Genomic DNA, 16,591 nt, shown 5'->3' with positions numbered 1-16,591 from the left:
TTCAGTAGTTACTCAGCCGCCAATTGCACCTAGTACTCCATCTCAAATGACTGCTACAACTACCGCAACATCTGCTCCTTCCACCACACTTGCTTCTGGAGTATCGACAGCTCCGGTTTCTACTATCTCTGCAACTACTCCTCAGACATCTTTACCATTGTCTGGATCTACTATTCAAACTACGGTTCAGATGCCTGTAGGACAACCTGGTTTAAGTACGGTTGTCACTAGTCAACCACAATTCACTTATCAACCGTACCAGGGACAGTACCAATACGGGCCTGCTGTCCAACAGTCGGTTTACCAGTATCAACCGTATCCTGAGTACACTTATCAACAACCTCAGCAACCCCAGTACGGTCCGGTTAATCCTGGTTTTCCAGGAGGATATAATATCCCGAATGCGATACCTATTCCAAGTTATCCTGGATATCCTCCTCCTGGGACTGGTCTTGTGACCCAGAGTTTTAGGGATCCTAATCGGCAATTACTGTTTATCGCAACTTTGGATTTACCAGACTTGTCGCGCCTAATGAACGATCCAATAAATTATCTTCCATTCTGGCCGCCAATGCCAAATAAGTTGCCAAGCGATATACCCAAGTTCGAAGGTAAGTCTGGAGAGGATCTGTCCAATCATGTGATGACTTACCACCTCTGGTGTGCTTCAAATTCCATCTCGGATGATTCGATCCGCTTACGTCTTTTCCAGCGTACGCTCATTGGTATCGCGGCCAAGTGGTACATTGAGTTACCACGGGCCTCTTTTTACAATTTTAGTCAGTTAGCTACCTCGTTCCTAACTCATTTTCAGTTGCCGGTCAGATATGATAATGGCACGGAGCTACTAACTTCACTAAAACAGTCGACGTCCACTTATATTTCTGATCATATACATGAATGGAGACGTCGACGGCGATTAGTGAAAGTTTTTATCCTGGACCAAATCTTAGCTGAATGGTTTGTTAAATCATTATTACCGAAGATTACTGAAGATGTAGCTAAGGCCGGAGTAGTTACTGAGGAGCAAGTAATTGCTCAAGCACAGTACCTTGACTTAGTTTACACTCAGTCAGGTACGTTACATGAAAAGATCCCAGATCTTCCAAAGTCAAATCAAATCGTTGCTGCTCCTTCGGGATCTCATGCTGCTGATGGCATGATTGGTTTGGTAAATACTAAAAGCAAGAAGAAATCTTCAAAGAATTCTTCGCCCATTATAACCTTACCAGATTCCCCGACAGGAGAGTCTTCTCCTGAAATTTCCGCTGACATTCACGCTGTAGAGTCATCTACGGCTAAATCAAAAAACGGTGGGAAGAAGAAGGGTAAGAAGAAGAATAAAGCAGACAAGACTCCAAAGGAGAAAACAGAAAAGTCGGAAACCAATGACGAAAAGCGCAAACCTCGATATCCTTGTCTTATTTGTGAAGAGGATCATTTTACGAGAGATTGCCCCCATCGGGCCGAGGTTGTGAAAATCGTCAAGGGTTCCTCAACTCCTGCTGTTTTGAAAGATCCATTTCCAAAGCAGGAGAGTAAGATGATAGGTTCTTCCTCGAGTGCCACTGAAGAACCCATATTGATGATGTCTCATGTAAGGATTGCGACTCGATCACACGATTGTGGTAGTAAAAGTCCTGTTGATGGATCGAAAGAAGCAGAATCTTCTCATTCAAATCCATCAACCTCAGCTCCCTGTTCTGATCCACTACAGATCGAGAAACCTAACCCTGACTTAGTAATAAAACCGCCCGCCAAGGGTGTACTTCGAAGGTCTGCTTTCAATCCACATGCGAGAGCGGCCCAGAATTACAACATTGTTGAGGATTTAGCTATTTCACCCTCAGCAATGTCGGCTTTAGAAGTGCTGCAATCATGCCCAGCACAGTGAAAATTACTTTTGTCGGCTATAGGAGCTGTTGATGTTCAGGACCCGAACCTGATAATCTTTGATCTAGAAAATAGTACACTGCGTCTCCCTCATCAGATGGCTTTCCAGATTCCAGTGATAGTCAAAAACAGGCCTATTCATCGGACTGTAATTGATGAGGGAGCTTCCACGTGTATTATGTCGATTCAGTGTTGGAGATCGCTTGGTTCTCCTTTGCTGAACCAATCCCCGACAATTCTTAAGGCCTTTGATGGCCGTGGGTTCCATCCGTTTGGCATTTTACAGGATTTGCCTATAGGGGTTGAAGGAAAAACCGTTAGTCTGGATGTGGAGGTGGTTGATGCCCCTCTAGACTACAACCTTCTCTTGGGTCGAGGTTGGTCTTACGCTATGACAGCGGTCGTTTCATCGGTCTTCAGAGTCATAAAGTTTCCACATAATGGCAAGATCGTAACCATAGACCAGCTGGCTTATTTTTCATCCGACCCAGCCTCTTCAGAGAGTATCCAACATGTCGGTAAAACGACTATCCCTTATAAGGATGTTGGCGTAGGATTAGTTAAAGATTCCGGTTTACTGGGAACTTTTCCTTTTCCTCCAATCAACGCAGACCCTTCATTCGCATTCATTCATATGATTACTTCAGACACTATTATTTATGACGATCCTTGGATCGTTCCTTCTGAATCTGAGATAGACTCATTTGGTGATGCAATGCCTTTGAGTCCATATGAAATTGCCTATGAAGTCGTGCAGTCTTTTTCCGACCCAAGTTCAACCAAAATCGACCAAATGAATGTGGTCCGTGAGGAATCCCTTTTCGCATCAACCTCAGAGTTAATAACGTTTCCCGAAGTTGTGTCATCTGACAAACAACTTTGTGAAGTCCTGTGTGTAGACAATTTACCATGGGAAGATCTCCATCATAGATCTTCGTTTTTACCTGAGGATGATCGTTTTGAAAACGATTTCTCATCAATCTTTACAGCTGAATATGTCAAAGACGCTCAGAGTCCAATGAAACATCCTGATTCAGAGCTGAATTTGGAAAACATTTCTCGCACTATTCCCATTGACATTTCAGTGAAGCCCGGAATTGTTGAACACATTCATATAGGTGCCTCGTGTTCAGATGATGAAATTCAAACATACAAGGCCCTATTTCAAGAATTCTGCGACGTGTTTGCCTGGTCCTATGAGGAAATGCCAGGAATTGATCCCTCCATTGTTGTTCATGAGATCAAGACTTACCCGGAAGCTAAACCCGTTCGGCAACGTCTGCGTCAGATACACCCTCGGAAAGCGGCTGCAATTAAAGCAGAAGTTGAGAAGCTGTTGAAAGCAGGTTTCATTTATCTGATCCCGTTAACGGATTGGGTATCGAATATTGTTCCAGTTAACAATAAACAGGGAACAATAAGAATATGTATCGACTATAGGGATATCAATCGTGCTTGTCCCAAGGACAACTATCCAACGCCCTATATCGATCAAATAATTGATGATTATGCCGGCAGTGAAATATTTTCCTTTATGGACGGTTTTTCCAGTTACAACCAAATCAATATTCTACCTGCCGATCAACCAAAAACGGCTTTCATTTTTCCATGGGGGACATTTGCTTATTGCAAATTACCTTTTGGGCTTAAGAATGCCGGAGCCACTTTTCAAAGGGCGATGTCTTATGCATTTCATGACATCAAGCACATTGTGCAACCGTATCTCGATGATTTGCCCGCTCACTCCTTACATCGAGTTGATCACCTTGTCCATTTACGAGCAATTTTTATGAGGTGTAGGCATTATCGTATACGGTTGAACCCACACAAATTTGTCTTCTGCATCGAAGTGGGACGATTTCTGGGATTTGTAGTTTCAAAAGCCGGCATTCGCGTCGATCCCTCGAAGGTCGAAGCTATCATCAAATTGCCTCCTCCTTCGAGTCTGCGCCAACTCCAAAGTTTGCAAGGGAAAGCAAACTTTTTACGCCGAGATTACCAAGGGTTTTACCCGGTTGTTGAAACAAAATGCTCAATTCTCTTGGGATGAGATAGCTCAGAAATCTTTTGATGCGCTAAAGCACGCGTAAACCCATGCACCGTTGCTGCATCCTCCCAACTACAACCAGGATTACTTTTTGTACCTCGCCGCCGCTCATTCCACCATTAGAATGGTCTTAGTACAGGAAGATGAATTCGAAACGGAAAATGTGATCTATTATCTTAGTAGGACGTTAAATCCCACTGAGCTAAAATATTCGCATGTGGAGAAATTGGCCCTGGCAGCTGTTCAGGCTGTCCAACGTTTTCGTCATTACATTCTTCTCCGTAAAACTACAATCATTTCAGATTGCAACACTATGATTTACATTTTGACTAAACAATTGCTACGGGGCAAATACTCTAAATGGATTGTTATCTTGCAAGAGTTCGACTTGGAGTTTGAAAAATCTAAGTCTAAGAAATCTTTAGTTTTTGCAGAGTTGATGTGTGACTTCCCGCGTGCTGACACGGAAACTGTGGCAGAGGAACCCATTGCGGACGAATCTCTGTTTCTCATCAACACTTTAGATCCGTGGTATGGGGATATAATCGTCTATCTCCAAACCCAATCCTTTCGGCCCGAAGCTTCAAAGTCGGAACGTCGGAAAATTCGATTCCAGTCCCAACAGTACAAAATTATTGGAGATACTCTTTATCGTCGTGGGGCAGATTTGGTTTTTCGTCATTGCTTAACTCATGAAGAGGCAGAAAGGGTTATGAATGACTGTCATTCTGGAGCGTGTGGCGGTCATATGTCTGGGTATGCCACAGCCCAGAAGGTGTTGCGTGCTGGCTACTTCTGGTCGTCCATGTTTAAAGATTGTATCATTGCGGTCCGAAAATGCCACAACTGTCAAGTGTTTGATCGCAAGATGCGCGCACCACCTGCTCCTCTCCACCCTATAATTGCCGTTGGTCCTTTTGCTAAATGGGGTATCAATTTTATTACATGTAACCCTCACTCGGCCGGGGGGCATGCGTATATCATCCTTGCGGTTGATTATTTTACTAAGTGGGCCGAGGCGATGCCTACATTCGAGGCAGACGGCAAGACAGCTGTGATTTTCGTATTCAATCATATTATTGCTAGGTTTGGTGTCCCACAAGCGATAATCACTGACCATGGGCGCCATTTTCGAAACATTATGATGACAGAACTTACAGGCCAGCTTGGTTTACGTCATGATAGTTCTACTCCTTATTATCCCCAAGCAAACGGTTTGGTTGAGTCCATCAACAAAGTTCTAGTTATCATGATCCGACGAATCATTGGTATTCATCGGTCGAATTGGCACAACATGTTATTTTCAGCGCTTTGGGCGTACCGAACCTCAGTGAAAACATCAACAGGGTTCACTCCTTTCCAACTAGTTTATGGTTTGGAAGCAGTGTTGCCCATTGAATGTGAAATCCCATCACTTCAAATGGCTGTCGAATTACTTCCAGCTACTTCCGAAGAGGAGAAGCGTCTATTATACTTAGCTAAATTAGATGAGACTCGACGTGACGCTGCATTGGCAATCGAGACTCACGCAAAAAGGATGAAAGCTCAGTATGATCACAACGTGACCCCTCGTAATTTTTCGGAAGGAGACCTAGTGCTATTATATGATCAAGCTAACGATAAATTAGGTGCTGGAAAATTCGTTCCTATGTGGCATGGGCCCTACATTGTCAAGCGAAAGCTAGCAAAAGGGGCCTATGAGCTGGTAGATTTTGATGGGGACTCTTTGGGTAAGCCCAGAAATGGACTTTACCTAAAGAGGTATTATGCTTAAATGATGGGTATGGAGATTTAGTTAGGTTAGTTTTTCTTTCTAGCTGGTGTGTTTGTTAGTATAGATAGTGTGCTTAGCTTAGAGAGTGTGTTTTTCGTCGTTATTCTGGCTTATCTTGGTTTTACTCTTGATATTGCAGATGTCGACGCCTCTCCAAACGTACATTGGATTCGCTGATGGTGCTTGTCGTAGTACACGGAATATCTCTTCCGCAGCTTGGGTTATCTATTCGCCCTCTGACGAGTTAGTTTCTATCCATGGGGTGAGCCTCGGTCAAACAACAAACAACATTGCAGAATACAGTGCAGTGATTGAGTTATTATCTGAATCTATTTCGTTTGGGATTCGGAGTTTGATAGTGAGGTTAGATTCTGAACTCGTTGTATTACAGCTTAATAGAGTATATGCCATTAGAAATACAGTGTTATTAAGGTTATTTTTGAGAGTGCGCCTCTTGGAACGTGAATTTGATTACATTGAATATCAGCATATTCCAAGGTCATTAAATACATTAGCAGATGCAATTGCTTCTCGAATGTTAGACAGACATTTGCGATAATCATAAATGTAAATTTAAAAACATTTCATCATACATGTTTAACAAGATAAGCCGGTAATAATGATATATATATAGATAGGAGTGTGTCAAAAAATATACATCGTCTTCGATCATAGGTTGAAAAACACCTTATGATCGGCAAAAATGATAAGTACAAAAAACCAAAATGTCACATGTGTCTACAAAAAGTGACTAGCCAATCACTAGTGGTGCTCTTTATACGACACCACTGCCCACGCTACCCTACACAAGAACCTCCTGAAAGGTCCTGGGACTGCGACCACATAGCACTGAATTCGGATAGGAATATCGTCTATAGTCGTCTCTGGTATGTCCACCGTGAGACGCTCTAGGTCCTATTCCAACTCGGCTAAGGTCTCTGCGGCCGCATCCTGTGGGGCCAGTGCTGGTGCAACTGGTACTCTTCTCTCGAATGGCCGGAGATTGGCCGGACGCTGTGGACCTACATCTGCATTTTGAAAATTGTCACTGTCAGTTTTGAGACGATATAGAAAAAAAAAAAAAAAAGTAAATAATTTAAAAACTTGTGAAAAATGAAATACCTCTGTCGTCCCATTGTTCTCCCTGTGGAAGAACCATGTCTAGATCACCGCGAAAATCTACTCCGGCATAAGGAAAATCCTGGATCGCAAAAACCTGGTCCTCCAACCAGTGAAAGTAACCCGCAGGAAATCGGACAACTCCCGCTCCCTCATCAGGATGTTGGGCCATCACCGCAACCCATCGCATCAACTTTGGCTCCCGAGGAGGCCCAATTGCAACGGTGAGATGTTGTGGGATCAGCATCGGAACTCTCTCTAGGGCAAAGCTCACAACTAAAGGCCCATACCCAAAGGTCTTTAATTGCCCGTTCTTTGCCCTAGTCAGTTGGCCTTTCATATTAGCCAACACAGCATCGCACCAGTTGAAAATGGTGCCTCAATAGCAATCAATCGCCATCCGCATTTGGGACCCGGTGGCAATATGCAAGGCGGCTGCGCCGCAGAGTCTGGTAACCGTAAAGGCAATTACCATAAGTTCAGGCAGGGATATGTATTTGATTTCTATCCCTTTCTCCTGGTGTTGATTATTGCACCACTCTAGCCGGAGGCTAGCAAGGGATTGGCCACCCGGCCTAGTCCCGGACAGAGTCAGTTGCTCGCCCCTATTAGGAAAACTAGTGAGAAAATATATGTCTGAGGGCTCTATCTCGAGCTGGTGCCCTCCGATGTAGAAGCATTGATCCTGAACGTTCCACCTTTCAACCAGCCATTCTAAGAATCGCACCTGGGCCCTCATGCCAGGTATGGCCCAGTATTTGTAGAGACCGCATGCCTTCAAAGCATCAATGGAAGGTTGATGATCTATTGCGGCCAAATCGACATCTTCGTGTTCTCTTTCGCGCCAATCAAGCATGGTGGGCAATCTACACACCAGAAAACATTCATTAGAATTCATTAAATCAAAAATTAATGGTTTAGTTTTGAGATTTGGGGTTTTAAATTTACTTTGCACGGAGTACGCACCCCGCTTTCAGAAAACAGAGCGTGGGTACGCAGCTGTTCTGAAGGTAGGCTGCGTACTCCTGCCATTTTCCCATTAACGAAAATGTCGGGGTACGCAGGTCGCCCATGGGGCACCTGCGTACCCCGAAAAGCGGATCCTAAAACCCCAAAGCCCCCAAAAAATCAAACTAGGGCTTAAAATGAAATTCTAAACGGATGAAAACAAAGAGGAGGATGTTGTGAAATACCTGAAAGAGACGGCACTCGATTCCGACGGTCGGATTCTCCACAAAGTCCACGGGAAGTTTCTTGCCAAAAGCCATTTTCTCTCCCTCAACAGTAAAATGGTAAAAATGACATGGTAAAAGGTCTTTTTATAGGTTTTAAGGATAAATGAATGCTAAGTTTGTTTATTTTTCACCATGGAAGGATATTTCTCAATACATTTTTGCTTATCTTAAACAGGTATGATTAATGTGTCGTTTTTGTGCAGGACAAAAAGACTTTCAGGGAAAATTATCATTTTTCACGAACCAAAACATCAGAGTCATCTTTTAAGCCCTTTTCTGACTCCTAAAACATGAAAAGATTGCCGAGCGTTTCTTTTACACTCGTTAAAACGGAATTAAAAGACGGTCCCCTTATAGCTCTTTTCTGACCGTAAAAACAGGAAAAGATTGTCGGGTTTTTGTCGTTTCAAACTCGATACTTGAAATAAAATTACGTGTCCTTGATCGCTTTTTACTTTTCAGGTCAAAGGCACTAATCATGAAAGTACTCCTTGGTCGCAAGACTAAGCGGTTCTCTCAAGTATTATTTTATACTTTTTCGGACTTGGGAGACACAACTTTACGAAAAAGTTCAACCTGGAGTCTTCTTAAGTTTTTTCAGACTCTCTAAAAATGAAAAACGCCGAGTTTCTCCTATACTGGACTCATTAAAATTTCACAGTAAAGGACCTGTTCGATTACAAACAGGAACGGACCACTCCTTCTTAGGGTTCGAATCAAAACTAAGTTGGACTCATCCGAAGGATGAGCTTATAATCAAGCATATGTTATCCTCCTCAAGCTTGTAAAAAATAAAGAGGTACTTGCCAGAAATGGTGGGGGAAAAGAGAGAAAAATGAGCCCATTTGTTATCCTTTGTCTCAGAAGAAGCCTTATTACCACTCTTGAACACGACACTTTTCATTCACCTGGGTTGGGAAATCCTTTGCCTCACAGTTGATCAAACCACATTGAAAGTCTTTAGCCGGGTATTAACTTTGGGTCAAATGTCACCAAGCCATCTGTCGTGTCGTTATGTGTTCAAGAGGTCTCTGCAATAAACATTCATCTGCAAAATACTCGTCATCCATTTTGACCATCCCTGAGTCAATCCTTACAGCTACATTTCTTCAACTTGATCTATGATTTCGTGTTGTGGGCTTGCCTGCAACGGGTCGCTTTCTATCGACATCAGCACATTATCTAGAAAGATGACCTAGGAATCGTCAGTACCTTGAAGTCTGCATGCATCAATGGCAGGTTTCTCGCCTTTGACGACAGTTTACATCATTGACTTTCGATCGAAGGATTCCGTGAAATGTTCAACATCAACTCATTCATTCACATCTCATGGATTGTACTGGGTACTTTGAGAACCATTGACATCACTGGTGGTCTCTCTCACGCTTGTTAACAGTTTACATCATTGACTGGTAATCAAGTGGTTTCTACCATGTTCGACATCAACTCATTTATTCGCATGGATAGAATCGTACCTGTTCGGGAAGTAGAAATGAAGACCCTGGATCTAGTTTCCACCATCCAGGCTGCGAGGAGTTTTGTATTCATTATACAGTAGACTAACTATAAACAGATGGCTGCGTCCATACTGTGTCTACAAAAGTCTATGATTATGATGTACTGCAGAATCATTCCTGTATCAGAGCAGTAGATAGTCAATTAGTTAAAGTTTTCAATCTGAGTATGGGAATGCCTACCTCAGCGATGATATGATCTTATATATGTATTTTGTGTTGAATACTTGCAGGTTCCGACTGGGCTCTCCACAAGATAATCCTTGAAATGATAAAGTACTTCACCCTTCCTAGATGATATGAAACCCTTATCTACTACAGGCTTCGCACTTTAGGGGGCAATCTGTTACACTAAAATTTGTCACCATGACTATTTGCAGTTAGTATGGCTCCATCAACTGTCATACTATCCTCCTTGGCAAGCCTCATACCTCTGCTCTCCATGTCAAACTCCAAGAAAGAGAGAAAGTCATTAAAAATCTATATATCTCTGGGTACGCAGTTTCTCTTAGCCTTACCTGCGTGTACGCACCCCAAGTTCATAATACCTGCGTACTTGTACGCTCTGTCTGTAAAGCAATGGGTGCGTACTCCTGTAAAGGTCAAAAGGCGCAAGTTTCACTCCAAAAAAGTTACTTGTGGTCATTTCTAGAGTATTCTAGAAGCTTGTTTGACGTGTATGAAGCGCCTCCAGATGGTTCATGTATACCTACCAAAGAGGAACTTATCCCATCAAGAGGGGAGCTATCCCATCCAAAGAGGGGCTTATCCCATTGATGGTGGACCTGAATAACTTCCTCTAGAGCACTATAAATACAGGCATTGGGCCAAAGGGAATAGAGGTTGAAAGCTGAACATTCCTAAGGGTAGATGCTGTTGGAATTAGGACTCCCTTGTAAAGCTTGAGAGGAGAGATTCCCATCCTTTCCTAGCCTTATTTGAGAGTGGGTGAGCTGATCAAAGTAAAGGAAAACTCTTGCTAGACCCTAGGAGGGACTTGCACAACACCAAGGCTCAGGTTGTAATGGTTCCTTTTGTTTCCTCTTAATACAAATGAACTCATTTTTCTCAACAGATTGTTATTCATGATTTGTTTCATATACTCCTTGGTCTGTATGATAGATATGTATTGTTTTATGAGTTTATCAGGTGCTATTTAATCTTTTGGCTTGTTAGTGAATGCAGGTTTCGAAGAGAAGGAGGAGCTCATCCGGATCGGCGAGGCTGGACTACTACAAAGCGTTGCACTAAAGGTATGTTAAAATCACCTGATTACTTGTATTCTCAATGCATGTTTAGAGAAAGGTAGTGTTTATTTGTCTTGTTTGTCACTAGAAAGATTTTGCTTCTAGGGAGGTCGGTTGTGTCCGCACTGTCAACTCTTTCCACATGACACCATTCGAGACGGTATTCCGAAGGGATTTCGGCTTTAATGAGCCTCTTTCTTTGTCTCCATTCCTAAATGTGATCAGAAATGTGAGTTGTCGTATCTTGACGAAAATTGGCCAGAAGTTTAGTTTCGGCATCATAACGGACGGGCAACTGGAAATGATTTAGGAAAATATTAGCTAAGTCATCAAAAGATGTAAAGCTGCCCCCTAACAAGTCTATATACCACTTAGCCACATTACCAATCAAGGTGCGTTGAAAAAGTCTCAACCTAACCGAGTCACCAATAAGGGAGTTTAATGAGCAACACAAATGGAATATGGTTACATGGTCGCCCAGGTCTTCGCCGCCCTTCCCCTCAAACTTTGGAATGTCCAAAGGGAGTTTGGTTGGGACCGGAGGCCAGGCCAGATTGTATTTGATTGGATCGTTTGTTAATTTCATGAGATCTGGAAAATTCAACGTTGCTAGAAAAGGAAGCCTAGGAGGACCTTGAGGATTCCACCCAGACTGGGCGGAGCTCCCAAAGTTTTGAAAAGATTGGCCTGGATTTTGGAAGGCACCAGGCTACCCGAAGTAACCCGCAGAACCAGCTGAACCAAAAGGCAGACCTTGTGATCTAGCAAAATTCAGAGTTTGATCAACTCCGGCCAAAAATCCTCCATAACCAACGAAGCTTCCTCCTAAAGGATTATAAGGAGTTGATAACCCTTGATAAGTATTCCAAGCAGAAGCTAAGGGAGGAATACTTCGAAACACGCTAACTGTGGAGTATAGCCTATTCCCTTGTTGGCTGAAAAACGGATTCCCAGTTCCCATGCCACTAACCACAGGGTTAGTCCAACCTTGAAAGGGATTACTGCTTTGTCTTGTAGCGGATAAAGGCATAGATCCTATTGTCGGGTTGGAATGTGGTATATGACCACTTCCAAAAGGAAAACCCTGAAATGAAGTTGATCCACCCATCATGGATGTGGAGGCACTGAATGGAACTGACAAAATACCCTGTGAGTGGGTGCCAAATGGGAAGAATCCAGAACTAAAAGAATTGGCTTGGGAATTTCCACTCGTAGAAGGAATGGAGGTAGACCCAACTAAATATGTGCTAGCAAAAGACCCAAATAAAGATGTAGAGGGGATGGAAATAGTTCCTCCCCCTTGTACAGATGTTGGAGTCTGCATAGTTGTAGCACTTGTGGTAGAATCCATGCTTCCAATAGTGGTCATCGATGGTAAGTGCGTAATATGACCTGGACTTGATGGTCTATGCGTCGGAGTCCCAACGTATTGTAATATGTCTGGATGGCTAGAAGGTAGAGGAGAATTCGGAGCCGCTAATGACTCTGGGAGTTCTTCTACCTCTATGTTATCTTCTGATTGAAAGAGAACTTGAGAAAGAACTGGAGTGTTCCTCTCTCGTTCTGCGGAAGTACCAGGCCTGTCTTGAACACTAATGCCCCCGAGGGGAGGATCAATCCCCAATGCATCAGCTGCCACGGAATGAAACTGACAGACAGGATTACCTCTGTGCCTTCTAGGAGAAGGCTCTAAACTTGGTGGTGAAAGACCACGAAGTCTTTGAGACCGTCTAAGCGATCGGTCAGCCAGTTTGAATTTTCTATTAAGATCTAATTAAAGACTCAAGAAAAAATGAAATCTAGGCCAACTAAGAGCACAGAGCACATACTAAAAAGCCCCTAAAAGATATCAGCCAGTCAAACAACTTTCAAGTATTTCCGCTCTGGATGAAAAGGACTGGACACCAAAATACAAGAAAGTGAAGTAAGGGGCCTTCTGAAGATAGTCTGGGATAATGACGGACTAGTCCTACCAGCAAAGGTAACAGAGGAAGTTACGTTGACCTTCTAACAACAGCCTGCGTCGGTGCAAGCCCCCAAGCTTCGCAAGGGTGCCCTCCAGTATTACCGTTGAGAGTGATACAACGTCGACCTTAGGTGCCACAGGATTCCCCTCCACATCCACCTATGTAGATCCCTAGGAGAAGTAACTAAGGTTACCAACTCGTGTCAGAATCCAGGCGGAATAGTCTTGAGGTAAGATCTGACAAGTAAGAGAGGGGGTATCTCTCTTCCTTATCTTCAAAAACCGTCGTGCTTAACTCCCAGATCTGGAGCTTTCCTGGTCTTCCTAATGCAATTGGGTTTGCACTCACTATTCAGACTCCTATGTTTGACAGTTTAAATGGCCTTGGAGAGTTTTCTCTCCACTCGCCTAATCCAAGGCCCTAAAATATCCTAAAACTTGTTCGTGTGTCTAACTTGACAATTATAAAAATGTTTTAGTGTATTTTAATTAGCACTTGTTTTTAAATGGGTTGTTCTTTAAGTCAATGGATAAGCGGAAGTGAAACTTGTGGTGTTTTGACGCAAAAAAAAATTAATAAAAACCAAACTCTATGCAAATGCACTCGTTATGTTCTTCGATGAAAGAAATTTCTACTAGGTTCAGAGGAACTTCTAAGAAAGCAACAAATTTTTCTTTTCTTTTCTTTTACACAAGCTTCACACTCACAAAAATTAACAAACTATGGATGCCCTAAGAAGATGCACAAATTTATCCTAATGCAATGAGTACATGCTGCTGCAAAACCTAAGACTACTCTAAATCAAGAAATGAAAGTAACTTGTTTATCAATTCTAATTTGCCACTTAAGATGTTTAGATAGAATATAAGTTGCTAATGCTCATTTTCGTCCAAACACTAAAAGCAAGTTTCAAGACAAACAAAAATGCACTTTCACTCCTAAAAATAAACTAAATCAAAACAAAGTTCAAGAAAGCAAAACCAAGTTTTCAAGAATTTCTTTTTCAAAAGCAAAAACAAAAATGACTTTTCAAAAGTGCTCTTAAACAAGACTGAAACTTTATGATCGAAGAATAGGAAACAAAACACTTTGCAAGTTAACAACACAAAATGGGTGAAAACAAAACAAAAAAATGTGTTTCAAGATGCTCCTAACAATCAAAAGCAGCAACAAGAGCTTGGCAACAAAGACCAAAAGATCGAAAAGACAACTTTCAATAAAGTGTGAATCAACAACTTTCGGAAAGTAAGAAAAGAAGATGGTCACAAAGATGTAGTTTTGACATGCAAACCAAAAAGTCACCAAAACAAAATTTGACACAAAGATTGAGATCAATCTTTTTGCCCTAGAAGACCAGAGCAGCCAAGACTCCCAGCAAGAAATCTTGTGTGCTTAAACAAAAACGATGACGCTTGCAACAAAACAAAACAAGACCAGCACTTTCCACCAGTGACACATGAATCTCCGATCACTCGCGATTAATCACGAGTCAAACTCTGCTCTTCCCTCAAACGATCTGATTCAACTCTGGGCGAGTCAAACTTGCGTTGACTGAGTTTGACTTGTGGTCAACCCGAGTTTGACTTGCGACTCACCGATTAATTTCGATTTAGGTGACTGAGGTGATTTTCAACCGTCAACTCGGCAAGCACGGGTTTTAACTTTTAGGGATCCCGCATTTTTCGCTGTGTGGTTTAGTTACGTTAAAAATTAAACGTTGGTCTGTAACTTACTTCTCACTTCTCAGGCCCGCAACTCATACATCAAGAAGGTAATAGAGTCGTAGTGTAATAGAGGCATAGTGTGCAGTGTGCTCCAGTGTAGCTTCAACGTGTGCTATGTCAAAGATTTCAGTGGCAAACCATTATTGTATCATTTCAGCAGCAATCAAGAGATTTCAGTTACTGCGTTTTACTGATTCGTATGCAGTATTTTATAAACTTTCAGAAGCAGATGCTTCTGGTTCATGTAGTCACTGGTAAGGACTTAGGACTTAGTACTTTGGATCATGTTTGGACTCATAACATATATGAGATACTTATTCATTCATGATATTTGGGACATCTATTGATATTATGCATTGTTTGGAGTCTGGACATGGCTTTGTTGAATATGAATGAACAATGTTTTTTTTTAATTCAATATGTATATATCTTTATTTATTGAATTCACCGATTTTTTCCCGATTTTTCCCCGATCCGATTAAAACTCTTCGCTCTTTTGCCTCGCCGATTTATTGCCGATTCCGAGTCTGGTAACATTGCTTTCCACAATCGGAGAGAGTTTGAAATCATATACTTGCTGTAAAAATAAAGACTGACACAAAAAGGTAACTATTCAGGACTGATTCAGATCAACAGACAGATCTTCAGAAACAAAAATATTTGAAAAATCTTGAAATTTTAGAGTATACGCGACTGTGTTAGTGCACAGCTTTGTGTATATGCTATTTAGCCCAAGGAAACCTGCGTATACGCGAGTTGAATTGAGGAAACTTGCGTACATATGCTTCTGTAAACTAGAAAAACAGCGTATATAATAGATTACAAGAAAAAACAGTCTGAAGAAACTGATCAAACTTACAGTTCAAGTTCCTATAGGAACAGACTACTCAGTCACAGCAAGTAAATAAATAGTTGAGCCCTGATTGGCTTGAACAAACCCAAACTAGGAACAACAATACTGTTGTCCCCAGCGGAGTCGCCAATTCTGTTAAGGGAGAATGTCCCCTAGGGTCTTGGGTTAATACCCTAGCAGAGCGGGGGTTATCTATAAAGAAAAACAAGCATTCCACACAGCCATGATGCTAATATAAACAAACTACGCGAAGAGAGGTGCACCTGGGGGTCCTTCGTTTGGGAAGATCCAGCTAGGGTCCAAACCCTCTTGGAGTTCCTTTTGCTCCTTCAACCTGCAAAACAATCAATTCAAGAAAGCACAGCAATATATAGACTAAACATCACAAAGAAATCAACTTCATAGCATATTGAAAGTTAGTTATGCAATTGAAATAATCATTCATTTGTAAATCATAACGTTGATATCATAAACATGAAGAAGATTCATATCAGGAACAAGACAAGTGTTTATTTTATTATAGATAACTAAAGTACAGAAAGGAATGATTTCACCCGAGTCTTCCTTTCGCAGGCTCCAAGTGGAACCGTCCTCCGGATTCGTCCAATCTCAAGCCTTCAACAAGCTCCTTCCATAACTCACTCAAGGATATCTCAACAAATGGAAATACATCATAACTCAAGGAAACAAGGGTTTCCTATAATGGGGGAAGTGTTGGAAGCACAAGGATCTTTAGACCTGATCTGGGATAATCTCAATAGAGTGATTTTTCTCTCTATTCTCTCCTCCCTTAGGCCTTCCCATTGAAGCCTTTTTATACTTCTCCCAAAGTAGTTTTTTAGTTGGGAATTCGTTGGGAACAGTTGGGCCATGGGCACTAATAGGTAAATAACAGGTAAAACCAGCGATCTCTACCCGATATTGAGGAGATTTATTTTTTTTTAATTGTTTTAAGACATATACGTGGGTTGGGTATACATAGACCCGCGTACACACGCATTTAGCTCAGGGCAATGTCGCGTATAGGGAGTAAAGCACTGTTTTTTAAGTATTTGGACCAGGTCTAGAAGGAGGGGTTGCCCTAAGCCATGAGTGCAGCATCACAAACATCAAGAGTGAGATTTGGAGCTATAACAATTGGAAGGTGGCATGAGAGTGGACCAAGTTGGATCCCTAAGTTCAGTGACCTTGATGGACTAAGGTGGCTGCTAGGAGTGG

The sequence above is a fragment of the Pinus tabuliformis genome, chromosome X, assembly GCF_031772625.1.
Source record: "Pinus tabuliformis cultivar Carrire ecotype Pingquan chromosome X, CPIR1, whole genome shotgun sequence".
Taxonomy (NCBI): Eukaryota; Viridiplantae; Streptophyta; class Pinopsida; order Pinales; family Pinaceae; genus Pinus; species Pinus tabuliformis.
Note: the sequence above shows the minus strand (reverse complement) of the source record.